Source organism: Triticum urartu, chromosome 1A, assembly GCF_056163025.1.
Source record: "Triticum urartu cultivar PI428250 chromosome 1A, HENAU_Tu73, whole genome shotgun sequence".
Lineage (NCBI taxonomy): Eukaryota > Viridiplantae > Streptophyta > Magnoliopsida > Poales > Poaceae > Triticum > Triticum urartu.
Window position 1 is genome coordinate 426,249,494 of NC_141873.1, and position 27,608 is coordinate 426,277,101.

A 27,608-nucleotide genomic window follows, 5' to 3' on the forward strand; every position below is an offset into this window, starting at 1 on the left:
GAGCAGGAACCACCGCCCACGGGGCGCTGGACCGCTACATCATCATACGACATATATATGGTGGACACCCCTAAAAAAGGCAATGGCAATGAGACAGTGGAGGATGGCCCCTCCAAGAAGCAACCCAAGCATCGACGTCAGCGGTGCCGCTCTGAGTCCCGCCACAGCAAAAGTAGTGATACCGGCACAGGAGATAATAACACTCCAAATAGTGCCAAAGACAATCACAATCCCCTCCAGCACGATGTAGAGCCGGAGGATGAACAAGCCAGCCCTCCAGAGCAGGCAGCAGATGGAGAACCAGAAGAGGACAATTACATGCCTCTCTCCGAAGACGAGGCGAGCCTCGGCGACAAAGAATTTATCGTGCCTGAGGACCCGGCTTATGGCCACATCAAATAGCCTGAAGAAAAAGCAACAACAACTTCAAGCTGATCAAGACTTGCTAGTAGACAGATGGACCGAAGTCCTTACGGCTGAGGAATACGAACTCGAGCGCCCCTCCAAGAGTTACCCAAAACGCAGGTTGCTACCTCACCTCGAGGAGGAAGCATTGAAACCCCATGCACCAGTGTGCGATGCAGCTGACCGGCACTACATGGCCGAGCCAAAGAGGCGTTTTAGCCTGAAGTTCAGCCTGCACCCCACCGCCACTCAATCAAAAATACCAAGGCTCGGGGCAACACACGGGACCTGCGAGACATAAGGGACAGCAGGGCAAAACTCGCAAGGTTAATATATGGGTCACGGGCGCGTGTGCCAACGCGGGACGACGATCGTCGCGCCGGATACACCGGCCGGGCCAAATACAGCAGACAAGACTCATATGAACTGCGTCATGATATAGCCCGGCACAAAGGCGCCGCACACCCCCTATGCTTCATGGATGAAGTTATGGATCACGAATTCCCGGAGGGTTTCAAACCCGTAAATATCGAATCATATGATGGTACAACAGATGCCGCTGTATGGATTGAGGATTTCCTCCTTCACATCCACATGGCTCGCGGTGATGATCTACATGCCATCAAGTACCTCCCACTAAAACTCAAAGGACCATCTCGGCATTGGCTGAATAGCTTGCCAGCAGACTCCATCGGCAGTTGGGAGGATCTGGAAGACACATTCCTTGACAACTTCCAGGGCCCTTATGTGCGACCACCAGACGCTAATGACTTGGGCCATATAACTCAGCACCCTGGGGAATCGGCCAGGCAATTCTGGACATGATTCCTAACAAAGAAAAACCAAATTGTCGATTGTCCGGATGCAGAGGCCTTAGCGGCATTCAAGCATAACATCCACGACGAGTGGCTTGCCCGACACCTCGGCCAGGAGAAGCCGAAGTCCATGGCAGCCCTCACAACACTCATGACCCGCTTTTGCGCGGGCGAGGATAGCTGGCTGGCTCGCAGCAACAACACATCCAGGAATCCGGGCACTCCGGATAACAAAGATGCCAATGGCAAATCACGACGCAACAAACACAAGCACCGCAAATATGGTGATAAAACCAATAATACGGCAGTTAATGCCGGGTCCAGTGTCTCAAAGCCCGGTCAGCGGAAAGGGCCCCACAAAAATACAAATCTGGGTCCATCCAGTCGGGACCGCATACTCGCTTGCCAATGCCAAATTCATGGCACCCCAGAAACGCCAGCCACCCATACCAACAGAGAATGCTGGGTCTTCAAACAAGCCGGCAAGGCAGGCGCCAAACACGAAGAGGGGTCTCAAAGCAACGATAGCAACGAAGAGCCCAGTTTCCGAACATGGGAGGGTAAAAGAAATCCCCCCCCATACTCAATCGGTGAATGTGGTAAATACCACCCAACCGGCCCAGTTGATGTAAGCTAGGGCCGGTCACCTTCAACCGCATGGATCATCCGGTTAAAGCCAATTGGGGTAATCCTGCCACACTAATCCTTGACCCAATAGTAGATGGGTTCCACCTCACTCGAGTCCTTATGGACGGAGTAGCAGTTTAAACCTGCTTTACCAGGATACAGTGCGCAAGATGGGCATCGATCAGTCAGGGATCAAGGCCACTAAAGCCACTTTTAGAGACATCATACCAGATATGGAGTAACTATCAAGCACTGCTCGGGCGAACCGCTTTTGCTCGATTCAATGCGGTACCACATGGTGCCTACCGTAAGCTCACAATGCCCGATCCACGCGGCATCATCACAGATCATGGCAAGGCTGAATTTTCTTTCGACGCCAACAAATACATCACTACCTTAGCAGTAGGAACACCAAGCAGCACCTCGCAGCTGAACCTCGAGTCGACACCTAGGCTCCCGGACACCGTCAAGGGGCTCCGAACTACTTCACGGAAGGATACTATGGCTCGTCCAGGGTTCAATTACACACTCTGGCGAAGGCCACGACAGGCCAAACTCAGCGGCTCAACCGCCCTCCGGCACGCAAAACATTTCTTATATTTCCTTCACAGGTCCACCTTCGCACCAACCAGGATGGACTCCACAGAGGCAGCTCGAACGCGCCTGGGTATCCTTAGACATTTCCTGCAGCGACCATCCGGGCACAATACGAACCCGCACTCAACCTTTTCCCCTGGTCACAGCAGGTTCTGCTATCACAACTCCTTTTTTTATTATTTATCACATTACTTGTACCATACGCATAGACGTATTATTTATACAACATGTGGATTCATATGATGTTTACCTGTTGGTTATTTCTTATCAAAATCATTTTGTCAAATGGCATCCATACACAGCGGTATGCCCTATATATGCCAGGGGCTTCGTCTTCCCTGTAACACGGCAATAAAAGTCCGAACACCTTCACGGAAGTTCAGCACCCCTAACTTATAGCATTATATGCATCAGCTCCGAATCATGTCTTGGGTCAATAGTTGGGTTTGCCCGGCTCCTATGTTTTGGTACCTTACGTTCCGCTATATCGGCTAAGGTAGCACTAGGAGAACTACTATGATTGTGTCCCGGTTCTTTCAGACAAGAACCTCAGTAGAGAAAGCCAAAAACTGATTGTCATGATATGGCGAGAGCTGGTCAGCTGTTCGAGCGGTCACAAAATCTTTAAGGATTTCTCCCGCACAATGCCATAACCAATGCAGCGTGCGACGGATCGGGTTTTTTCCCGATCAGGCGCTTATAGAGCCCCTAGTACGGTCTTCCAAACACAAGGGGCTGCGCCGACAATACTAAAGCTCCTCTGGCTAAGTGAGAGTGATAAAGCCCTATAGTCTGATTGCCTGGTTCGTTGTGCTGAGCACCTCCCTTGGAGGACCCAAAACTGGGATAAAGAGTGCTCAGGTTTATCCCGAACACCCCGGTACTCCTTATGTGGGGGCAGAAGCCGACGACTAGCCAACTCTCAACCTTAATATACAAACGGCCGCACAGGAGGGTAAACTTTTATATAATAGTCGACATATCAACGACCTTGTTTAAACATTACAACGGATAATATGATCCGCATTCAGGGAAATACAATGTCCTTGGTACATAGCTCCGCCGCAAGGTAGGATCCTTTCAGGACACTCTTATAATATGATTCGGGCTTGCGGTGATCCTTCCCCTCCGGCGGTCCTTCGGTCACCATCTTTTCAGCATCCATCTTCCCCCAGTTCACCTTTGCAAGGGAGAAGGCCATTCGCGCTCCTTCTATACAGACTGACCGCTTGATGACGTCAAGTCAAGGGCAAGCGCTTATCAGCCGCCTTACGAGCCCAAAGTAGCTGCTTGGAATCGGTTCGGCAGGCCATAGCTGGATAACCACATCTTTCGTGGCTAGTTCCGCCGCCTTATGCAGTTCGATCAGCTCTTTCAGTTGATCGGCAAAAGGCATCGGATAATTTGGTGCCAAATACTGAGACCAAAAAAGCTTGTCGGTGGTGCTCCCTCCTTCGGCTCGGTAGAAGTGAGCGGCATCTGATATACTGTGCGGCAGCTCGGCAAATACACCTGAGAAGTCTAGATTCACAATCAGTAACATAGTTTTCCCTTCAAATATTTTCTTTACATGGGAAAAACTTACCTGCCGCAATCTGCCTCGCCTCTTGGATCCCCTGCAGCGCGCTTTGGGTTTCCCCCTGGGCGTCGCTTGTAGCTTGGCGCGCCTTGGTGAGTTCGGACTCTTTCTCCGTTAAACTCTGCTCCAAGGCCTCGCATTTACTTACGGCCCCTTGCATCTCCTGCTCAGCTTTAATAACTCTAGCCTCGTGTTTCTCATCAAGAGTCCACTCCATGGCCGCCTTTTTCTCGGCCTGGGCAACGACCCTTTTGAGGGCCTCGACTTCGGTCATAACTCCTAGCACAAATTATGCGGCTCATTTCATACCGAACATTTATCTCGCAATAAATACACATAATAATGGTGCATATCTTGCTTATCCCTCAACTGCATTTGCAATTGGCCAATTTCTTCTTCGGCCCACGCCAGACTTTGATTCTGTCCGGCGATCTCCGCAGTATGAGAGGCAGCAGCCGCTACAGGTATCTGCTCAAAACAGGAGAGAAATCAGTGTCATTTAGTAAGTCTTCCTGAGATCATGAATTTGATCCCCTGTCTGGTTCTTTCTTTCACCGAACAATGTATCAGGGGCTACTATCTATACTATGACACTCTTCGATGAATCATATAACATACCTCAAAGCCTTTTATAAGGCTGATACAGGCTTCGTTCAGTCCATTCTCGGTCAACTGAATTTTCTTAATCACCACGCCCATCAGGGCATGGTGTTCATCAACAATGGAGGCATCTCGTAGCGCCACCAGCAAAGCATCTGACACTTCTGGATGGACAAAGGTCGCCGACAGAATCTTTTTCCCCACGTCTCCGGCCCCTGCGGTTCGACCTCCAGGCGCCTGATATGTCTCCAACGTATCTATAATTTTTGATTGCTCCATGCTATATTATCTACTGTTTTGGACATTATTGAGCTTTATTATCCACTTTTATATTATTTTTGGGACTAACCTATTAACCAGAGGCCTAGCCCAGAATTGATGTTTTTTGCCTGTTTTAGGGTTTCGAAGAAAAGGAATATCAAACGGAGTCCAAACGGAATGAAACCTTCGGGAACGTGATTTTCACAACGAATAAGACCTAGGAGACTTGGACCCTACGTCAAGGCACAAGAGAGGAGGCCACAAGGTAGGGGGCGCGCCTACCCCCCCCCCCCCAGGCGCGCCCTCCACCCTCGTGGGCCCCCTATGCCCTAGAGGCAATAATAAAAGCATTATTATTATATTTCCTTGTGCGTGATAATTGTCTTTTATTCATGCTATAATTGTGTTATCTGGAAATCGTAATACATGTGTGAATAATAGACACCAACATGTCCCTAGTAAGCCTCTAGTTGACTAGCTCGTTGATCAACAGATAGTCATGGTTTCCTGACTATGGACATTGGATGTCATTGATAACGGGATCACATCATTAGGAGAATGATGTGATGGACAAGACCCAATCCTAAACATAGCATAAGATCGTATAGTTCATTTGCTAGAGTTTTCCAATGTCAAGTATCTTTTCCTTAGACCATGAGATCGTGTAACTCCCGGATACCGTAGGAGTGCTTTGGGTGTACCAAACGTCACAACGTAACTGGGTGACTATAAAGGTATACTACGGGTATCTCCGAAAGTGTCTGTTGGGTTGACACGGATCAAGACTGGGATTTGTCACTCCGTATGACGGAGAGGTATCACTGGGCCCACTCGGTAATGCATCATCATAATGAGATCAAAGTGACCAAGTGTCTGGTCACGGGATCATGCATTACGGTACGAGTAAAGTGACTTGCCGGTAATGAGATTGAACGAGGTATTGGGATACCGACGATCGGATCTCGGGCAAGTAACATACCGATTGACAAAGGGAATTGTATACGGGGTTGCTTGAATCCTCGACATCATGGTTCATCCGATGAGATCATCGAGGAGCATGTGGGATCCAACATGGGTATCCAGATCCCGCTGTTGGTTATTGACCGGAGAGCGATCTCGGTCATGTCTACATGTCTCCCGAACCCGTAGGGTCTACACACTTAAGGTTCGGTGACGCTAGGGTTGTAGGGATATGTATATGCAGTAACCCGAATGTTGTTCGGAGTCCCGGATGAGATCCCGGACGTCACGAGGAGTTCCGGAATGGTCCGGAGGTAAAGAATTATATATAGGAAGTGCTATTTCGGCCATCGGGACAAGTTTTGGGGTCACCGGTATTGTACCAGGACCACCAGAAGGGTCCCGGGGGTCCACCGGGTGGGGCCACCTGCCCCGGGGGCCACATGGGCTGTAGGGGGTGCGCCTTGGCCTATATGGGCCAAGGGCACCAGCCCCAAGAGGCCCATGCGCCAAGAGATAAGGAAGGGCAGAGTCCCAAAAGGGGAAGGCACCTCCTAGGTGCCTTGGGGAGGAGGGATTCCTCCCTTGGCCGCCGCCCCCCCCCCTAGGAGATTGGATCTCCTAGGGCCGGCGCCCCCCCCCTAGGCTCCCTATATATAGTGGGGAAGGAGAGCCTCTCAACCCATGCCTTTGGTGCCTCCCTCTCCCTCACCAACACATCCTCCTCCTCCATAGTGCTTGGCGAAGCCCTGCCGGAGTATTGCAGCTCCACCACCACCACGCCGTCGTGCTGCTGTTGGAGCCATCTTCCTCAACCTCTCCTTCCCCCTTCCTGGATCAAGAAGAAGGAGACATTACGCTGACCGTACGTGTGTTGAACGCGGAGGTGTCGTCCGTTCGGCGCTAGAATCTCCGGTGATTTGGATCACGTCGAGTACGCCTTCCTCATCCCCGTTCTTTGAACGCTTCCGCGCATGATCTACAAAGGTATGTAGATGCAATACGATCACTCGTTGCTAGATGAACTCCTAGATGGATCTTGGTGAAACCGTAGGAAAATTTTTGTTTTCTGCATCATTCCCCAACAGTGGCATCATGAGCTAGGTTTATGTGTAGTTCTCTTGCACGAGTAGAACACAATTTGTTGTGGGCGTTGATGTTGTCAACTTTTCTTGCCGCTACTAGTCTTATCTTGCTTCAATGGTATTGTGGGATGAAGCGGCCCGGACCAACCTTACACGTACGCTTACGTGAGACCGGTTCCACCGACTAACATGCACAAGTTGCATAAGGTGGCTGGCGGGTGTCTGTCTCTCCCACTTTAGTTGGAGCCGATTCGATGAAAAGGGTCCTTATGAAGGGTAAATAGAAGTTGACAAATCACGTTGTGGCTTTCACGTAGGTAAGAAAACGTTCTTGCTAGAACCCTACTTCAGCCACATAAAACTTGCAACAACAATTAGAGGACGTCTAACTTGTTTTTGCAGCAAGTGCTTTGTGATATGATATGGCCAAAGTTGTGATGAATGATGAATGATATATATGTGATGTATGAGATGTTCATGCTATTGTAATAGGAATCACGACTTGCATGTCGATGAGTATGACAACCGGCAGGAGCCATAGGAGTTGTCTTTATTTTTTGTATGACCTGCGTGTCATTGAGAAACGCCATGTAAATTACTTTACTTTATTGCTAAACGCGTTAGCCATAGTAGTAGAAGTAATAGTTGGCGAGCAACTTCATGGAGACACGATGATGGAGATCATGATGATGGAGATCATGGTGTCATGCCGGTGACAAGATGATCATGGAGCCCCAAGATGGAGATCAAAGGAGCTATGTGATATTGGCCATATCATGTCACTATTATTATTTGATTGCATGTGATGTTTATCATGTTTTTGCATCTTGTTTGCTTAGAACGACGGTAGTAAATAAGATGATCCCTCATAATAATTTCAAGAAAGTGTTCCCCCTAACTGTGCACCGTTGCGACAGTTCGTTGTTTCGAAGCACCACGTGATGATCGGGTGTGATAGATTCCAACGTTCACATACAACGGGTGTAAGACAGATTTACACGTGCAAACACTTAGGTTGACTTGACGAGCCTAGCATGTACAGACATGGCCTCGGAACACAGAAGACCGAAAGGTCGAGCATGAGTCGTATAGAAGATACGATCAACATGATGTTCACCGACGTTGACTAGTCCGTCTCACGTGATGATCGGACACGGCCTAGTTAACTCGGATCATGTTATACTTAGATGACTGGAGGGATGTCTATCTGAGTGGGAGTTCATTTTAATTTGATTAGATGAACTTAATTATCATGAACTTAGTCTAAAATATTTACAATATGTCTTGTAGATCAAATGGCCAACGTAGTCCTCAACTTCAACGCGTTCCTAGAGAAAACCAAGCTGAAAGACGATGGCAGCAACTACACGGACTGGGTCCGGAACCTGAGGATCATCCTCATAGCTGCCAAGAAAGATTATGTCCTACAAGCACCGCTGGGTGACGCACATGTTCTCCCTGCAGAACAAGACGTTATGAACGCTTGGCAGGCACGTACCGATGACTACTCCCTCGTTCAGTGCGGCATGCTTTACAGCTTAGAGCCGGGGCTCCAAAAGCGTTTTGAGAGACATGGAGCATATGAGATGTTCGAAGAGCTGAAAATGGTTTTCCAAGCTCATGCCCGGGTCGAGAGATATCAAGTCTCCGACAAGTTCTTCAGCTGTAAGATGGAGGAAAACAGTTCTGTCAGTGAGCACATACTCACTATGTCTGGGTTACATAACCGCTTGACTCAGCTGGGAGTTAATCTCCCGGATGACGCGGTCATTGACAGAATCCTTCAGTCACTTCCACCGAGCTACAAGAGCTTTGTGATGAACTTCAATATGCAGGGGATGGAAAAGACCATTCCTGAAGTATTTGCAATGCTGAAATCAGCAGAGGTAGAAGTCAAAAAGGAACATCAAGTGTTGATGGTGAATAAAACCACTAAGTTCAAGAAAGGCAAGGGTAAGAAAACCTTCAAGAAGGACGGCAAGGGAGTTGCCGCGCCCGGCAAGCAAGCTGCCGGGAAGAAGCCAAAGAATGGACCCAAGCCCGAGATTGAGTGCTTTTATTGCAAGAAAAGTGGTCACTGGAAGCGGAACTGCCCCAAATACTTAGCAGACAAGAAGGCCGGCAAAACGAGAGGTATATGTGATATACATGTAATTGATGTGTACCTTACCAGTACTCATAGTAGCTCCTGGGTATTTGATACCGGTGTAGTTGCTCACATTTGTAACTCAAAGCAGGAGCTGCGGAAGAAGCGGAGACTGGCGAAGGACGAGGTGACGATGCGCGTCGGGAATGGTTCCAAGGTCGATGTGATCGCCGTCGGCACGCTACCTCTACATTTACCTACGGGATTAGTTTTGAACCTCAATAATTGTTATTTAGTGCCAAGTTTGAGCATGAACATTGTATCAGGATCTCGTTTAATTTGAGATGGCTACTCATTTAAATCCGAGAATAATGGTTGTTCTATTTATATGAGAGATATGTTTTATGGTCATGCTCCGATGGTGAATGGTTTATTCTTAATGAATCTCGAGCATAATGCTACACATGTTCATAGTGTGAGTACCAAAAGATGTAAGATTGATAATGATAGTCCCACATACTTGTGGCACTGCCGCCTTGGTCACATAGGTGTCAAACGCATGAAGAAGCTCCATGCTGATGGACTTTTAGAGTCTCTTGATTACGAATCATTTGACACGTGCGAACCATGCCTCATGGGTAAAATGACCAAGACTCCGTTCTCAGGAACAATGGAGCGAGCAACCAACTTATTGGAAATCATACATACTGATGTGTGCGGTCCAATGAGTGTTGAGGCTCGCGGTGGCTATCGTTATGTTCTCACCCTCACTGATGACTTGAGTAGATATGGGTATGTCTACTTAATGAAACACAAGTATGAGACCTTTGAAAAGTTCAAGGAATTTCAAAGTGAGGTTGAGAATGAACGTGACAGGAAAATCAAGTTCCTGCGATCAGATCGTGGAGGAGAATACTTGAGTCATGAGTTTGGCACACACTTAAGAAAATGTGGAATAGTTTCACAGCTCACGCCGCCTGGAACACCTCAGCGTAATGGTGTGTCCGAACGTCGTAATCGCACTCTATTAGATATGGTGCGATCTATGATGTCTCTTGCCGATTTACCGCTATCTTTTTGGGGGTATGCTTTAGAGACTGCCGCATTCACTTTAAATAGGGCTCCGTCGAAATCCGTTGAGACGACACCATATGAATTATGGTTTTGGAAGAAACCTAAGCTGTCGTTTCTAAAAGTTTGGGGATGCGATGCTTATGTCAAGAAACTTCAACCTGAAAAGCTCGAACCCAAGTCGGAGAAATGCATCTTCATAGGATACCCTAAAGAAACTATTGGGTATACCTTCTACCTCAGATCCGAAGGCAAGATTTTTGTTGCCAAGAATGGATCCTTTCTAGAGAAGGGGTTTCTCTCGAAAGAAGTAAGTGGGAGGAAAGTAGAACTTGATGAAGTATTGCCTCTTGAACCGGAAAATGGCGCAACTCAAGAAAATGTTCCTGAGGTGCCTACACCGACTAGAGAGGAAGTTAATGATGATGATCAAGATACTTCTGATAAAGCTCCTACTGAAATTTGAAGGTCCACAAGGACACGTTCCGCACCAGAGTGGTACGGAAACCCTGTCTTGGAAATCATGTTGTTAGACAACGGTGAACCTTCGAACTATGAAGAAGCGATGGCGGGCCCGGATTCCAACAAATGGCTAGAAGCCATGAAATCCGAGATAGGATCCATGTATGAAAATGAAGTTTGGACTTTGACTGACTTGCCCGTTGAGCGGCGAGCCATAGAAAATAAATGTATCTTTAAGAAGAAGACAGACGCGGATGGTAATGTGACCATCTATAAAGCTCGGCTTGTCGCTAAGGGTTATCGACAAGTTCAAGGGGTTGACTACGATGAGACTTTATCACCGGTAGCGAAGCTAAAGTCTGTCTGAATCATGTTAGCAATTGCCGCATTCTATGATTATGAGATATGGCAAATGGACGTCAAAACGGCATTCCTTAATGGTTTCCTTAAGGAAGAATTGTATATGATGCAGCCGGAAGGTTTTGTCGATCCTAAGAATGCTGACAAGGTGTGCAAGCTCCAACGCTCGATTTATGGGCTGGTGCAAGCATCTCGGAGTTGGAACATTCGCTTTGATTAGATGATCAAAGCGTTTGGGTTTACACAGACTTATGGAGAAGCCTGTGTTTACAAGAAAGTGAGTGGGAGCTCTGTAGCATTTCTCATATTATATGTAGATGACATACTTTTGATGGGAAATGATATAGAACTCTTGGACAACATTAAGGCCTACTTGAATAAGAGTTTTTCAATGAAGGACCTTGGAGAAGCTGCATATATATTAGGCATCAAGATCTATAGAGATAGATCAAGACGCCTCATAGGTCTTTCACAAAGCACATACCTTGATAAGATATTGAAGAAGTTCAATATGGATCAGTCTAAGGGGTTCTTTCCTGTGTTGCAAGGTGTGAAATTGAGCTCAGCTCAATGTCCGACCACGGCAGAAGATATAGAAGAGATGAGTGTCATCCCCTATGCCTCAGCCATAGGTTCTATTGTGTATGCGATGCTGTGTACCAGACCTGATGTAAACCTTGCCGTAAGTTTGGTAGGAAGGTACCAAAGTAATCCCGGCAAGGAACACTGGACAGCGGTCAAGAATATCCTGAAGTACCTGAAAAGGACTAAGGAAATGTTTCTCGTCTATGTAGGTGACGAAGAGCTCGTCGTAAAGGGTTACGTCGACGCTAGCTTCGACACAGATCTGGATGACTCAAAGTCACAAACCGGATACATGTATATTTTGAATGGTGGGGCAGTAAGCTGGTGCAGTTGCAAGCAGAGCATCGTGGCAGGATCTACATGTGAAGCGGAGTACATGGCAGCCACGGAGGCAGCGCATGAAGCAATTTGGGTGAAGGAGTTCGTCACCGACCTAGGAGTCATACCCAATGCGTCGGGGCCGATCAAGCTCTTCTGTGGCAACACTGGAGCTATTGCACTTGCCAAGGAGCCCAGGTTTCACAAGAAGACAAGGCACATCAAGCGTCGCTTCAACTCCATTCATGAAAATGTTCAAGATGGAGACATAGATATTTGTAAAGTACATACGGACCTGAATGTAGCAGATCCGTTGACTAAACCTCTCCCTAGAGCAAAACATGATCAACACCAGAATTCCATGGGTGTTCGATTCATCACAATGTAACTAGATTATTGACTCTAGTGCAAGTGGGAGACTGTTGGAAATATGCCCTAGAGGCAATAATAAAAGCATTATTATTATATTTCCTTGTTCATGATAATTGTCTTTTATTCATGCTATAATTGTGTTATCCGGAAATCGTAATACATGTGTGAATAATAGACACCAACATGTCCCTAGTAAGCCTCTAGTTGACTAGCTCGTTGATCAACAGATAGTCATGGTTTCCTGACTATGGACATTGGATGTCATTGATAACGGGATCACATCATTAGGAGAATGATGTGATGGACAAGACCCAATCCTAAACATAGCATAAGATCGTATAGTTCATTTGCTAGAGTTTTCCAATGTCAAGTATCTTTTCCTTAGACCATGAGATCGTGTAACTCCCGGATACCGTAGGAGTGCTTTGGGTGTACCAAATGTCACAACATAACTGGGTGACTATAAAGGTATACTACAGGTATCTCCGAAAGTGTCTGTTGGGTTGACACGGATCAAGACTGGGATTTGTCACTCCGTATGACGGAGAGGTATCACTGGGCCCACTCGGTAATGTATCATCATAATGAGCTCAAAGTGACCAAGTGTCTGGTCACGGGATCATGCATTACGGTACGAGTAAAGTGACTTGCCGGTAATGAGATTGAACGAGGTATTGGGATACGGACAATCGGATCTCGGGCAAGTAACATACCGATTGACAAAGGGAATTGTATATGGGGTTGCTTGAATCCTCGACATCGTGGTTCATCCGATGAGATCATCGAGGAGAATGTGGGAGCCAACGTGGGTATCCAGATCCCGTTGTTGGTTATTGACCGGAGAGCGATCTCGGTCATATCTACATGTCTCCCGAACCCGTAGGGTCTACACACTTAAGGTTCGGTGACGCTAGGGTTGTAGGGATATGTATATGCAGTAACCCAAATGTTGTTTGGAGTCCCGGATGAGATCCCGAACGTCACGAGGAGTTCCGGAATGGTCCGGAGGTAAAGAGTTATATATAGGAAGTGCTATTTCGGCCATCGGGACAAGTTTCGGGGTCATCGGTATTGTACGGGGACCACCGGAAGGGTCCCGGGGGTCCATCGGGTGGGGCCACCTGCCCCGGGGGGGCACATGGGCTGTAGGGGGTGCGCCTTGGCCTATATGGGCCAAGGGCACCAGCCCCAAGAGGCCCATGCGCCAAGAGATAAGGAAGGGAAGAGTCCCAAAAGGGGAAGGCACCTCCTAGGTGCCTTGGGGAGGAGGGATTCCTCCCTTGGCCGCCGCCCCCCCTAGGAGATTGGATCTCCTAGGGCCGCCCCCCCTAGGCTCCCTATATATAGTGGGGGAAGGAGAGCCTCTTAACCCACGCCTTTGGTGCCTCCCTCTCCCTCACCAACACATCCTCCTCCTCCATAGTGCTTGGCGAAGCCCTGCCGGAGTACTGCATCTCCACCACCACCACGCCGTCGTGCTGCTGTTGGAGCCATCTTCCTCAACCTCTCCTTCCCCTTGCTGGATCAAGAAGAAGGAGACGTTACGCTGACCGTACGTGTGTTGAACGCGGAGGTGCCGTCCGTTCGGCGCTAGAATCTCCGGTGATTTGGATCACGTCGAGTACGCCTTCCTCATCCCCGTTCTTTGAACGCTTCCACGCGTGATCTACAAAGGTATGTAGATGCAATCCGATCACTCGTTGCTAGATGAACTCCTAGATGGATCTTGGTGAAACCGTAGGAAAATTTTTGTTTTCTGCAACATTCCCCAACATGTTGCTCCACCGACGTACTCCTTCCTCCTATATATATCCACGTACCCCCAAACGATCAGATACGGAGCCAAAACCCTAATTCCACCGCCGTAACTTTCTATATCCACGAGATCCCATCTTGGGGCATCTTCCGGAGCTCCATCGGAGGGGGCATCGATCACGGAGGGCTTCTACATCAACAGCATAGCCCCTCCGATGAAGTGTGAGTAGTTTACTTTAGACCTACGGGTCCATAGTTAGTAGCTAGATGGCTTCTTCTCTCTTTTTGGATCTCAATACAATGTTCTCCCCCTCTCTTGTGGAGAACTATTCGATGTAATCTTCTTTTTGCGGTGTGTTTGTTGAGACCGATAAATTGTGGGTTTATGATCAAGTCTATCTATGAATAATATTTGAATCTTCTCTGAATTCTTTTATGTATGATTGGTTATCTTTGCAAGTCTCTTCGAATTATCAGTTTGGTTTGGCGTACTAGATTGATCTTTCTTGCAATGGGAGAAGTGCTTAGCTTTGAGTTCAATCTTGCGGTGTCCTTTCCCAGTGACAGTAGGGGCAGCAAGGCACGTATTGTATTGTTGCCATCAGGGATAAAAAGATGGGTTTTTCTTCATATTGCATGAGTCTATCCCTCTACATCATGTCATCTTGCTTAAGGCGTTACTCTGTTTTTAACTTAATACTCTAGATGCATGTTGGATAGCGGTCGATGAGTGGAGTAATAGTAGTAGATGCAGGCAGGAATCGGTCTACTTGTCTCGGACGTGATGCCTATATACATGATCATACCTAGATATTCTCATAACTATGCTCTATTCTGTCAATTGCTCAACAGTAATTTGTTCAACCACCGTAGAATACTTATGCTCTCGAGAGAAGCCACTAGTGAAACCTATGGCCCGCGGGTCTATCTATATCATATTTGATCTCCTACTACTTAGTTATTTACTTTGCCTTTATTTTACTTTGCATCTTTATCACAAAAATACCAAAAATATTATCTATATCAGATCTCACTCTCGTAAGTGGCCTTATAGGGATTGACAACCCCTATTTGCATTGGTTGCGAGGATTTATTTGTTTTGTCCAGGTACGAGGGACTCGGACGTAGCCTCCTACTGGATTGGTACCTTGGTTCCCAAAAACTAAGGGAAATACTTATGCTACTTTGCTGCATCATCCCTTCCTCTTCGGGGAAAACCAACGCAATGCTCAAGAGGTAGCAAGAAGGATTTCTGGCGCCGTTACCGGGGAGGTCTTCGCAAAAGTCAACATACCAAGTACCCATCACATACCCTTATCTCCTGCATTACATTATTTGCCATTTGCCTCTCGTTTTCCTCTCCCCCACTTCACCCTTGCCGTTTTATTCGCCCTCTCTCTCTCTATCCTCCCTCTCTTTCTCTATTTGCCTCTTTTTGCCCGCTTGCTTTTTGTTTGCTTGTGAGTTAGTTTGCTTGCTCGTCACGATGGCTCAAGATAATACTAAATTGTGTGACTTCACCAATACCAACAATAATGATTTCATTAGCACTCCGATTGCTCCTCTTACCGATGCTGAATCTTGTGAAATCAATACTGCTTTGCTGAATCTTGTCATGAAAGATCTTTTTTCTTGCCTTCCTAGTGAAGATGCCGCTACCCATCTAAATAGCTTCGTTGCTTTGTGTGACATGCAAAAGAAGAAAGATCTGGATAATGATATTGTTAAATTGAAGCTATTTCCTTTTTCGCTTAGAGATTGTGCTAAAGCTTGGTTTTCGTCTTTGCCTAAAAATAGTATTGATTCATGGAATAAGTGCAAAGATGCTTTTATCTCTAAGTATTTTCCTCCCGCTAAGATCATCTCTCTTAGAAACGATATTATGAACTTTAAGCAACTTGATCATGAACATGTTGCACAAGCTTGGGAGAGAATGAAATTAATGATACGTAATTGCCCTACTCATGGTTTAAATTTGTGGATGATTATACAAAATTTTTATGCCGGATTGAATTTTGCTTCTAGAAATCTTTTAGATTCAGCCGCGGGAAGCACTTTTATGGAAATCACTTTAGGAGAAGCTACTAAACTCCGAGATAATATTATGGTTAATTATTCTCAATGGCATACTGAAAGATCTACTAATAAAAAGGTGCATGCGATAGAAGAAATTAATGTTTTTAGTGGGAAGATGGATGAACTTATGAAATTATTTGCTAATAAGAGTGTTTCTTCTGATCCTAATGATATGCCCTTGTCTACTTTGATTGAGAATAATAATGAATCTATGGATGTGAATTTTGTTGGTAGGAACAATTTTGGTAACAACGTGTATAGAGGAAATTTCAATCCTAGGCCTTATCCTAGTAATCCCTCTAATAATTATGGTAATTCCTACAACAATTCTTATGGAAATTATAATAAGATTCCCTCTGATTTTGAATCTAATATTAAAGAATTTATTACTTCGCAAAAGAATTTTAATGCTATGATTGAAGAAAAATTGCTTAAGATTGATGATTTGGCTAGGAACATTGATAGAATTTCTCTTGATGTTGATTCTTTGAAACTTAGATCTATTACACCTAAGCATGATATCAATGAGTCTCTCAAAGCCATGAGAATTTCCATTGATGAGTGCAAAGAAAGAACCGCTAGGATGCGTGCTAAGAAAGATGCCTTTATAAGAGTGTGTTCTTCTAGTACCTATGAAAATAATGATGAAAATCTAAAAGTTATTGATGTGTCCCTATTAAAACTTTGTTTTGCAATATGAATCTTGATAATGATGGGACTGAATATGATCCACCTTTACCTAGAAGGCATTCTAAGAATTCGGAATTTATTGATCTTGATGCTAAAATTGATAAAAGTGGGATTGAAGAAATTAAAACCCTAGATGTTGCTAAACCCACTATTATGGATTTCAAGGAATTTAACTATGAAAATTGCTCTTTGATTGATTGTATTTCCTTGTTATAATCCGTGCGAAATTCTCCTCACGCTTATAGTCAAAATAAAGCGTTTACTAAACATATCATTGATGCCTTGATGCAATCTTATGAAGAAAAACTTGAATTAGAAGTTTCTATCCCTAGAAAACTTTATGATGAGTGGGAACCAACTATTAAAATTAGAATTAAATATGATGAATGCTATGCTTTATGTGATTTGGGTGCTAGTGTTTCCACGATTCCAAAAACTTTGTGTGATTTGTTAGGTTTCCGTGATTTTGATGATTGCTCTCTAAACTTGCACCTTGCGGATTCCACTATTAAGAAACCTATGGGAAGAATTAATGATGTTATTATTGTTGAAAATATGAATTATGTGCCCATAGATTTTATTGTTCCTGACATAGATTGCAATCCTTCATGTCCTATTATTCTTGGTAGACCTTTCCTTAGAACGATTGGTGCAATTATTGATATGAAGGAAGGAAATATTAGATTCCAATTTCCATTAAGGAAAGGCATGGAACACTTTCCTAGAAATAAAATTAAATTACCTTATGAATCTATTATGAGAGCCACTTATGGATTGCCTACCAAAGATGGCAATACCTAGATCTATTCTTGCTTGTTATGCCTAGATAGGGGCGTTAAACGATAGCGCTTGTTGGGAGGCAACCCAATTTTATTTTTATTCCTTGCTTTTTGCTCCTATTTAGTAATAAATAATTTATCTAGCCTCTGTTTTGGTTGTGTTTTTTGTGTTTAATTAGTGTTTGTGCCAAGTAGAACCGTTGGGAAGACTTGGGGAAAGTCTTGTTGAACTTGCTGTAAAAAACAGAAACTTTAGCGCCCACGAGAACTACTGCCATTTTTATTTGGAAAGTGCTATTTAGTTAATTATTTTTTCAGAAGATTAATAGATAAATTCCTCACGTCCAGAAATTTATTTTAGAATTTTTGGGGTTCCAGATATTGCGCTAGCTACAGATTACTACAGACTGTTCTGTTTTTGACAGATTCTGTTTTTCGTGTGTTGTTTGCTTATTTTGATGAATCTATGGCTAGTAAAATAGTTTATAAACCATAGAGAAGTTTGAATACAGTAGGTATAACACAAAAATAAATAAATAATGAGTTCATTACAGTACCTTGAAGTGGTCTTTTGTTTTCTTTCGCAAACGGAACTCACGAGATTTTCTACTTTAAGTTTTGTGTTGTGAAGTTTTCAAGTTTTGGGTAAAGATTTGATGGATTATGGAACAAGGAGTGGCAAGAGATTAAGCTTGGGGATTCCCATGGCACCCCCAAGATAATCTATGGACACCTAAAAGCCAAAGCTTGGGGATGCCCCGGAAGGCATCCCCTCTTTCGTCTACTTCTATCGGTAACTTTACTTGGAGCTATATTTTTATTCGCCACATGATATGTGTTTTTCTTGGAGCGTCTTGTATGATTTGAGTCTTTTCTTGTTAGTTTACCACAATCATCCTTGGTGTACACACCTTTTGAGAGATCCATACATTATTTGGAATTTGTTAGAATACTCTATGTGCTTCGCTTATATCTTTTGAGTTATATAATTTTGCTCTAGTGCTTCACTTATATCTTTTAGAGCACGGTGGTGGATTTGCTTTATAGAAACTATTCATCTCTCATGCTTCACTTAGATTATTTTGAGACTCTTTAATAGCATGGTAATTTGCTTTAAATCCTAATATGCTTGGTATACAAGATTAATAATAAAACTTTCTTATGAGTGTGTTGAATACTATGAGAAGTTTGATACTTGATAATTGTTTTGAGATATGGAGATGGTAATATTAAAGTTGTTCTAGTTGAGTAGTTGTGAATTTGAGAAATACTTGTGTTGAAGCTTGTGATTCCCGTAGCATGCACGTATGGTGAACCGTTATGTGATGAAGTCGGAGCATGATTTATTTATTGATTGTCTTCCTTATGAGTGGCGGTCGGGGACGAGCGATGGTCTTTTCCTACCAATCTATCCCCCTAGGAGCATGCGTGTAATACTTTGCTTTGATAACTTGTAGATTTTTGCAATAAGTATATGAGTTCTTTATGACTAATGTTGAGTCCATGGATTATACTCACTCTCACCCTTCCACCTTTGCTAGCCTCTCTAATACCGCGCACCTTTTCGCCGGTATCATACACCCACCATATACCTTCCTCAAAACAGCCACCATACCTACCTATTATGGCATTTCCATAGCCATTCCGAGATATATTGCCATGCAACTTTCCACCGTTCCATTTATTATGACACACTCCATCATTGGCATATTGCTTACCATGATCATGTAGTTGACATCGTACTTGTGGCAAAGCCACCATTCATAATTCTTTCATACATGTCACTCATGAGTCATTGCATATCCCGGTACACCGCCGGAGGCATTCATATAGAGTCCTATTTTGTTCTAAGTATCGAGTTGTAATTGTTGAGTTGTAAGAAAAATAAAAGTGTGATGATCATCATTATTAGAGCATTGTCCCGGTGAGGAAAGGATGATGGAGACTATGATTCCCCCACAAGTCGGGATGAGATTCCAGACGAAAAATAAAAAAATAAAAAAAAGAGGCCATAAAAAGAGAAAAGGCCCAAATAAAAAAATGAGAGAAAAAGAGAGAAGGGGCAATGCTACTATCCTTTTACCACTCTTGTGCTTCAAAGTAGCACCATGATCTTCATAGTAGAGAGTCTCTCATGTTATCACTTTCATATACTAGTGGGAATTTTTAATTATAGAACTTGGCTTGTATATGCCAATGATGGGCTTCCTCAAAATGCCCTAGGTCTTCATGAGCAAGCAAGTTGGATGCACACCCACTTAGTTCCTTTTTGAGCTTTCATATACTTATAGCTCTAGTGCATCCATTGCATGGCAATCCCTACTCACTCACATTGATATCTATTGATGGGCATCTCCATAGCCCGTTGATACGCCTAATTGATGTGAGATTATCTTCTCCCTTTTTATCTTCTCCACAACCACCATTCTATTCCACCTATAGTGCTATGTCCATGGCTCACGCTCATGTATTGCGTGAAAATTGAAAAAGTTTTGAGAATGTCAAAAGTATGAAACAAATGCTTGGCTTGTCATCGGGGATGTGCATGATTTAAATATTTTGTGTGGTGAAGATAGAGCATAGCCAGACTATATGATTTTGTAGGGATAACTTTCTTTAGCCATGTTATTTTGAGAAGACATAATTGCTTAGTTAGTATGCTTGAAGTATTATTATTTTTATGTCAATATGAACTTTTGTCTTGAATCTTTCGGATCTGAATATTCATACCACAATTAAGAAGAATTACATTAAAATTATACCAAGTAGCACTCCGCATCAAAAATTCTGTTTTTATCATTTACCTACTCGAGGACGAGCAGGAATTAAGCTTGGGGATGCTTGATACGTCTCCAACGTATCTATAATTTTTGATTGCTCCATGCTATATTATCTAGTGTTTTGGACATTATTGGGCTTTATTATCCACTTTTATATTATTTTTGGGACTAACCTATTAACCAGAGGCCCAGCCCAGAATTGTTGTTTTTTGCCTGTTTTAGGGTTTCGAAGAAAAGGAATATCAAACGGAGTCCAAACGGAATGAAACCTTCGGGAACGTGATCTTCTCAAAGAATAAGACCCAGGAGACTTGGACCCTACATCAAGGCACAAGAGAGGAGGCCACGAGGTAGGGGGCGCGCCTACCCCCCCCCCCCCAGGAGCGCCCTCCACCCTCGTCGGCCCCCTGTTGCTCCACCGACGTACTCCTTCATCCTATATATATCCACGTACCCCCAAACGATCAGATACGGAGCCAAAACCCTAATTCCACCGCCGTAACTTTCTGTATCCACGAGATCCCATCTTGGGGCCTGTTCCGGAGCTCCGACGGATGGGGCATCGATCACGAATGGCTTCTACATCAACACCATAGCCCCTCCGATGAAGTGTGAGTAGTTTACTTCAGACCTATGGGTCCATAGTTAGTAGCTAGATGGCTTCTTCTCTCTTTTTGGATCTCAATACAATGTTCTCCCCCTCTCTTGTGGAGAACTATTCGATGTAATCTTCTTTTTGCGGTGTGTTTGTTGAGACCGATGAATTGTGGGTTTATGATCAAGTCTATCTATGAATAATATTTGAATCTTCTCTGAATTCTTTTATGTATGATTGGTTATCTTTGCAAGTCTCTTTGAATTATCAGTTTGGTTTGATCTTTCTTGCAATGGGAGAAGTGCTTAGCCTTGGGTTCAATCTTGCGGTGTCCTTTCCCAGTGATAGTAGGGGCAGCAAGGCACCTATTGTATTGTTGCCATCGAGGATAACCAGATGGGGTTTTCTTCATATTGCATGAGTCTATCCCTCTACATCATGTCATCTTGCTTAAGGCGTTACTCTGTTTTTAACTTAATACTCTAGATGCATGCTGGATAGCGGTCGATGAGTGGAGTAATAGTAGTAGATGCAGGCAGGAGTCGGTCTACTTGTCTCGAACGTGATGCCTATATACATGATCATAACTAGATATTCTCATAACTATGCTCAATTCTTTCAATTGCTCAACAGTAATTTGTTCACCCACCGTAGAATACTTATGCTCTCGAGAGAAGCCACTAGTGAAACCTATGGCCCCCGGGTCTATCTTTATCATATTTGATCTCCTACTACTTAGTTATTTACTATGCCTTTATTTTACTTTGCATCTTTATCATAAAAATACCAAAAATATTATCTATATCATATCTATCAGATCTCACTCTCGTAAGTGGCCTTATAGGGATTGACAACCCCTATTTGCGTTGGTTGCGAGGATTTATTTGTTTTGTGCAGGTACGAGGGATTCGCGCGTAGCCTCCTAATGGATTGATACCTTGGTTCTCAAAAACTGAGGGAAATACTTACGCTACTTTGCTGCATCATCCCTTCCTCTTCGGGGAAAACCAACACAGTGCTCAAGAGGTAGCAGCGCCGCCTTCACGGTTTTTTCCTTTTCTCGTTGGCCGGGGTCCTGTCGGGACAAGGCCTTGGTGTTTGGCGCCTCTTTGGAGGAAGGGTCCTTCGGGGGCGTCCTGCTCTCCACAGCGTTTGAGCTCAGCAAGTCCTCTGATGAGGATTGTTCGGTATGGGACCTCGCCGGACTGCAAGAAATATACGGCTTAGGTTAAAATACTAAGCCACGATGAGTTCGTACGCTTAAACGTATTCGGATACTCACGAGTTCACCAGGGGCTGGGCCCTGGGATCCCATGTCGTGCCGCTGTCGGCGGCGGCAGGAGACTCCTCTTGACGAGGAATCTTTCCTCTTTTGGGTAGTTTGGCCTCCAAGGATGCGGAGGCCGTCCTCTTCCTACTTCCCTCCGCAGGGGATTCATCTCCCTCCTCCTTTTTGTCCTCTTCAAAGGCGGAATGGGCTTCAGAGCCTTCGGGTATTGTGCCCGAAGTGCCGCAACGATGAAGGCCGCCCCGGGTCTTTTTAGCCCCCTTCTCGGCCGTCTTCTTCGGCACGTTGTAGGGCGCCGGGACCAGCATCTTCGTCAAAAGTGGGATGGCCGGGTCTTCGGGCAGCGGGGCCGGACAATGGATCCGCTCCGCCCTCTTTGTCCAGCTCTGGGAAAGTTGAATAAACACGCGTAAAGCGCGTCCATTGGGTCATGCGGATGGAAAAGTTTGGTAAACTCACCGAACTTGCAGGGCGAGACAGTTGGTACCCGCGGTCTTCGGCGGAGTCCGGCCACGATTTGCAGGACTTAAAAAAGCACCTTCCAAATATCCTCGTGCGACAAGACGAAGAGCCTTCGCAAGGTTTGGTGCCTAGCCGGATCAAACTCCCATAGATTGCGAGTCCGGTGTTGACAAGGCAGTATTCGGCGGACTAACTCACCTGGACTACGTAGACGAGTTCAATGTTCTTATCCCCCATATCCTTAACGCGCATCTGGAGCACCGACAGTTCGTCGGACGAGGACCAATCCAGTCCTTTTTTGACCCAGGATGTAAGCCGCAGAGGGGCGCCAGATCGAAACTCGGGAGAAGCAGCCCGCTCCTTGCCGCTCGGCTCAGTGATCTAAAACCACTGTTGTTGCCACTCCTTGACAGAATCATTAAAGGTTCTTGTTGGCCATATGGCATTGGGCATCTTGCTCACCATAGCGACCCCACACTTGGCGTGCTCGCCGCCCACCACCTTGGGCTTCACATTAAAGACCTTCAGCCATAGACCGAAGTGTGGCGAAACGCGGAGAAAAGCCTCGCACACGACAATGAATGTTGAGATGTTGAGGAAGTAATTAGGGGACAGATCATGAAGATCGACCCCATAATAGTACATGATACCGCGAACGAATGGGTGAAGGGGAAATCCCAGCCCACGGACGAAGTGAGGGAGGAATACAACCCTCTCGTGGGGTTCCGGAGTGGGCATGATCTGTCCCGCCATCGGGAGACGGTGGCCGATTTTCTTAGCCAGATACCCGGCCTCCCGAAGCTTTTTGATATCCTTCTCTCGGACAGTAGAGGCCATCCATTTGCCCCCTGCTCCGGATCCATAAATCTTTGGAAGACCTCTTGTGGGTAGAGGAGGAGAACGCTCGCGCGTTGGAGCCTGAGCAGAATGGAATGAGTTGGGAAGAAGGTATGGGTGAAGAGGGTGAATTCTTGTCCCTTTATAAGGGCGGAAGAGGCGATGCGCCCCCCTCGCTTGGTAAAATCTCTTATTCCCCAAGCGCCGTAAGTAATGGCACGGTTGGGTTACCCATGTCCGTATTGATGAGAATCCCGTAATAAGGGGAACACGATCTATGCTTTGACAGGACGTGTCAAGAAAACTACCCCATGTTATGTGCGGTGCTGGTTGAGAAAAACGGTTTGAATAATGACCGAGCCATGACGTACCGTTGTGCTATCTAAACACGTCAGCAGATTAAGATTTGTGGAAATATTATTCTCTCTACGGTGGTATGTGGAAATTATTTTGCAGAGTCGGACACTATTCTGGTGTTCAAAATCTTCTATGGAGTATTCGGAGGCAGAACCCGCCTTGCAATGCCGAAGACAATACTGCGCGCCGGACTCATCATCATTGAAGCCTGGTTCTGGGGCTACTGAGGGAGTCCTGGATTAGGGGGTCTCCGGACAGCCGGATTATATCCTTTGGTCGGAATGTTGGACTATGAAGATACAAGATTGAAGACTTCGTCCCGTGTCCGGATGGGATTCTCCTTGGCGTGGAAGGCAAGCTAGGCAATACGGATATGTAGATCTCCTCCCTTTTAACCGACTCTGTGTAAACCTAGCCCCCTCCGGTGTCTATATAAACTGGAGGGTTTAGTCCGTAGGACAACATACAATCATACCATAGGCTAGCTTCTAGGGTTTAGCCTCTCCGATCTCGTGGTAGATCAACTCTTGCAATACTCATATCATCAAGAACAATCAAGCAGGACGTAGGGTATTACCTCCATCAAGAGGGCCTGAACCTGGGTAAACATCGTGTCCCCTGCCTCCTGTTACCATCCGCCTTAGACGCACAGTTCGGGACCCCCTACCCGAGATCCGCCGGTTTTGACACCGACAGCGGCCATGGATCTCGGCTTTTCTTGGCCGAGGTGGCGGGCGAGCCATTCGTCACGGATGCTATGCTTAAAGGCCGCTAGGGCTTCGGCATCTGGACAGTCAATGATTTGGTTCTTTTTGGTTTGGAACCTAGTCCAGAATTTTCTGGCTGACTCTCCAGGTTGCTGAACTATGTGGCTTAAGTCATCGGCATCGGGTGGCTGGACATATGTACCTTGGAAGTTGTCAAGGAAGGCTTCTTCCATGTCCTCCCAGCTGCCGATGGAATTCTCAGGCAGGCTATTTAGCTAGTGTCGAGCTGGCCCTTTAAGTTTTAGTGGGAGGTATTTGATGGCGTGGAGGTCATCTCCACGGGCCATGTGGATGTGGAGAATAAAGTCCTCAATCCATACTGTGGGATCGGTTGTTCCGTTGTATGATCCAATGTTGACAGGCTTGAACCCCTCGGGGAATTCGTGATCCAGCACCCCATCTGTGAAGCAGAGAGGGTGTGCGGCGCCTCTATATCGGGCCGTCTCACGGCGCACCTCCGATGAAGTCTGTTTGCGGTTATCGGCCCGGGTGTGACTAGGTTTGTCACGTTCGAATAGGTAGCCGTCCTCTCGAGTCGGGAAGTGTCATCGCGATCCGTAGATTGATCTGGTGTGTCCTTCTCTGCTGTCTAGATCCCGCCGAAGGTCGTGTGTGTTGTCCCGAGCTGTTCTGTCCCTGTTTTTGCGAGGCGCTAGGGCGGGCTGTTGTTCGGCCTGAGTTGCCATTTTATCCTGACAGCGGGGTGGTCGGTCCGCCATACTATCCCGACCACGTGGTGGTCGGTCCGCATTGCATGAGGGAGGTATAGGATCCGGTGCTTCCTCATCGAACGGAGGTAGCAGTCTACGCTTTGGGTAACTCTTGACTGGGCGCTCGAGGCCGTATTCTTCGGCTGCCAGGACATCAGTCCACCTGTCAATGAGCAGGTCTTGATCAGCCTGGAGCTGCCACTTCTTCTTCTTCATGCTTCTAGCAGTAGCTATTAGCTGGCCCTTAAAGCGTTCCTGCTCTAGGGGTGCCTCAGGCACGATGAAATCCTCGCTGTCGGGGCTCTCCTCATCTTCGAATACTGGATGATAACTATCATCATCCGGGTCATTGGGCATGGCCTGTTTATCAGGGTCATCTTGCCTATTGTCTTGTTGCTCCTGTTCGGATGCAGCTCCAACAGGGTCTTCATTGTTTTCGGCGTCGCCCGGAGTACTATTTTCTCCGGTGCCAGTGTTTCCATCTTTTGAGCGACGAGGCTTAGAACGACGTTTAGGGCGCCGGCGCTTGGACTGTGTCTCAGAAGGCTTATCCGCAACTGGATCCCCTTTGTCATTGTCGCTAGCTTTTTTTAGGTGTGTCAACCATGTACACATCGTACGAAGAGGTGGCCGTCCAACGTCCAGTAAATGGCGGGTCTTGGCCTTGCTCCTGGTCGGCATCGTCGTCCATACCGTCGATGTCTTTGGAGCCGTAATCAAGCACATTGGTTAAGTCATCGACGGTGGCTATGAAGTGGGCGGCGGGTGGGAAGCAAAATTCCTTGTTATTAGCCTTTGGCTCGAACTGAACATAGTCCGGCAGTGAGTCCTTCTCCAAGGACAAGTTCTTTAAAGAGTTTAGCACATCACCCAAAGGTGAGTGCTGGAAAATGTCTGCGGCGCTAAATTCAAAAATCGATAACTGATCCAGCTCGGTGTCCGCGGGCATACCCGGTCCGGGACTTATAGCCGGAGACGAGTCCGGAGTTCCATTGACGCAAATATTGCGGGGTGCCGAGTCCGTGTACGGCTCCAACGCCGCAGACTCTGTGGCCTCGGATGGCACGATCTGCTCCGGTTCTAAGGCTGTTGCAGCAATAGGGGCCATCTCCTGGGTGTGATCCGATGACAGATTTAAGGCATGTCCATCGGGGTGAGGGGGAGCGATCGCTGCGGTCTCAAACCCATTGAAGATCAAGCCTCCACGGATATCCGTGACATAGTTCAAGCTTCCAAATCTGACCTGGTGGCCAGGGACGTAGCTATTGATCTGCTCCAGATGGCCAAGCGAATTGGCCCATAGTACGAAGCCGCCGAACACGAAAATCTGTCCGGGGAGGAAGGTTTCTCCTTGGACAGCGTCTCTATAGACGATTGAAGGGGCCATCGAACCTTTCGTCGACAGCACAGTGGAACTCTCAATGAAAGCACCAATGTCGGTGTCAAAACCGGCGGATCTCGGGTAGGGGGTCCCGAACTGTGCGTCTAGGATCGATGGTAACAGGAGACAGGGGACACAATGTTTACCCAGGTTCGGGCCCTGTCTATGGAGGTAATACCCTATGTCCTGCTTGATTGATATTGATGAATATGAGTGTTACAAGAGTTGATCTACCACGAGATCGTAATGGCTAAACACTAGAAGCCTAGCATGTATGACTATGGTAATGAATGTATACCTTTTCCGGACTAACCCCTTCGGTTTATATAGATACCGAGGGGATCTAGGGTTTACATAGAGTCAGTTACATAAGAAGGAATCTTCATAGTCGGTCGCCAAGCTTGCCTTTCACGCCAAGGAGAGTCCAATCCGGACACATGTACAGTCTTCGGCCTTCATGTCTTCACAGCCCATCAGTCCGGCCCATGGATAACGGGTCGGACGCCCGAGGACCCCTTAGTTCAGGACTCCCTCAGGTGCTATCTCCTGGGTATGGTTGGATGACAGACTTAGGTCATGCTCATCGCGGTGGCAGGGAGCGGCTGCCATGGGCTCGAATCCGTCGAAGATTAAGTCTCCACGAATATCAGCAACGTAGTTCAAGCTTCCAAACCTGACTAGATGGCCAGGGGCATACCTGTCGATCTGCTCTAAGTGGCCAAGCGACTTGGACCGCATGACGAAGCCGCCAAATATGAAAATCTATCCGGGGAGGAAAACTTCACCGTGGACAGCATTGTTGTAGATGTTTGACGGGGCCATCGAACCTCTTGAAGACGACACAGCGGAACTCTCAATGAAAGCACCAATGTCGGTTCTATATCCGGCGTATCTTGTAGTAGGGGTCCTAAGCTAGGCGTCTTGGAGCGATGGTAACATGGACACGGG

The 27,608-nt window shown here is 46.1% G+C and overlaps 1 pseudogene; it reads right to left on the minus strand.

The window, feature by feature from the left end:
* Nucleotides 1-3,471: 3,471 nt before the first annotated feature.
* Nucleotides 3,472-25,636, minus strand: LOC147991534 (uncharacterized; annotated as a pseudogene).
* Between the last annotated feature and the right edge of the window lie 1,972 nt (nucleotides 25,637-27,608).